We start from the raw sequence: 1,546 nt of genomic DNA on the forward strand, positions 1-1,546 counted from the left end.
CGATGCCTTACCTTCACCATTCTGAGTATTGAACTCCGGTGGAGGATTCAACACATTCTTATTGTTTGCATAGGAAAAATTCTCATGATTACGAAAACTAGGATGATACTGATTGGGTACAGGATTACCTCGATAATTGTTGTAATTCCTGTTGTTCACATAATGAGCTTGCTCCACACTCTCAAATCCATCAGCAGAATTTACGGCAGTCTCCAGCGATGCTGTCTCATTAGAACTTTGATTCCCTCTGGTCAGTGCAGACAACTGTGTAGAAATAGTAGCCATCTGAGCAGTCAAAGCAGTGAATGCATCAACCTCATGAATTCCAGCAGGCTTCCTTATTGCAGATCTCTCACTCGGCCACTGATAACTGTTAACAGTCATTTGCTCAAGCATCTCATAAGCCTGTTCAGGAAATTTAGAAAATATTGAACCTCCAGCTGCAGCATCCACAGAAATCCTTGTTGGGCCATTCAAACTATTGTAGAATAACTCAATCTGTTCCCAATCCGGAAAATTATGGTTTGGACACTTCCTAAGCAACTCCTTGTACTGCTCCCAAGCTTCATAAAGCTGCTCAAAATCTTGCTGTTTGAAAGTAGTGATCTCAATTTTCAGCTGGGTAGACTTGGCAGGAGGAAAGTACTTAGCCAGAAATTTGGATGCCATGTCTTCCCATGTAGTGATACTCCCAAGAGGTAGTGACTGCAACCAACTACGAGCATTGTCCCTAAGAGAGAATGTGAACAATCGTAGTCTGATGGTGTCCTTAGTAACACCATGAATCTTCACTGTGTCAGCAATCTCCAGAAAAGTACGCAGATGCAGATTTGGATCTTCAGTAGCTGCACCCCTGAACTGATTCTACTGCACCATATTAATCAGAGCTGGCTTCAACTCAAAATTATTTGCCATGATGTTCTGCCGAGCTATCCCAGAATAATGAGTATTGATCACTGGTCGAAAGTGATCTCTGATCGGCACCGGAGCATTATTGACAGCTCTTTCCCTTTCTTCAGCCATTTGTTGCAACTCTTCTCTTCTAGCTTTTCTCAAAGCTTTAGCAGTTTTCTCGATTTCCGGATCAAAGGGCAGTGAGTCGTAACTTTGGCTTTTTCGCATAAACTGCATAGACAGGAAAGATTTAAAATTAGAACCAACAAAATAAAATAAAATGCTCTAAATCAAAATTAAGACCAATTAGCACAATTTAATATAAATCAAATAAAATTCATTCCCCGGCAACGGCGCCAAAAACTTGTTGCATGTTTTTCGCTCGCAAGCGCACGATGTCAAGTTATAATATAGGAATTAAGTCCAAGTCGATCCCACGGAGAATGAATAAATGATATTATATCAAATATTTGCAACTAATAAAATCCTAATCCTATGTAGAGCTACGAAAATGGTTTGATTTTTATAAAACTAAAATTTGCAAGAAACAAAACTAAATAACCACGAGTTCACGAGATGAAAGTTCAATAAGCGATGAATGCTAGAGGTTCGACTTCACTTGACTGTCCACCACAATTTATTTATAATGATT

The 1,546-nt window shown here is 39.5% G+C and overlaps 1 non-coding gene across 1 annotated transcript; it reads left to right on the forward strand.

The window, feature by feature from the left end:
* The first annotated feature begins 514 nt into the window (after window positions 1-514).
* Window positions 515-620, forward strand: LOC140894116 (small nucleolar RNA R71). The gene has a single exon (XR_012153666.1). It is a non-coding gene; the product is annotated as a small nucleolar RNA R71 (small nucleolar RNA).
* The last annotated feature ends 926 nt before the right edge of the window (window positions 621-1,546 follow it).

This window comes from Henckelia pumila, chromosome 3 (assembly GCF_033568475.1).
Source record: "Henckelia pumila isolate YLH828 chromosome 3, ASM3356847v2, whole genome shotgun sequence".
NCBI classification, from domain to species: Eukaryota; Viridiplantae; Streptophyta; class Magnoliopsida; order Lamiales; family Gesneriaceae; genus Henckelia; species Henckelia pumila.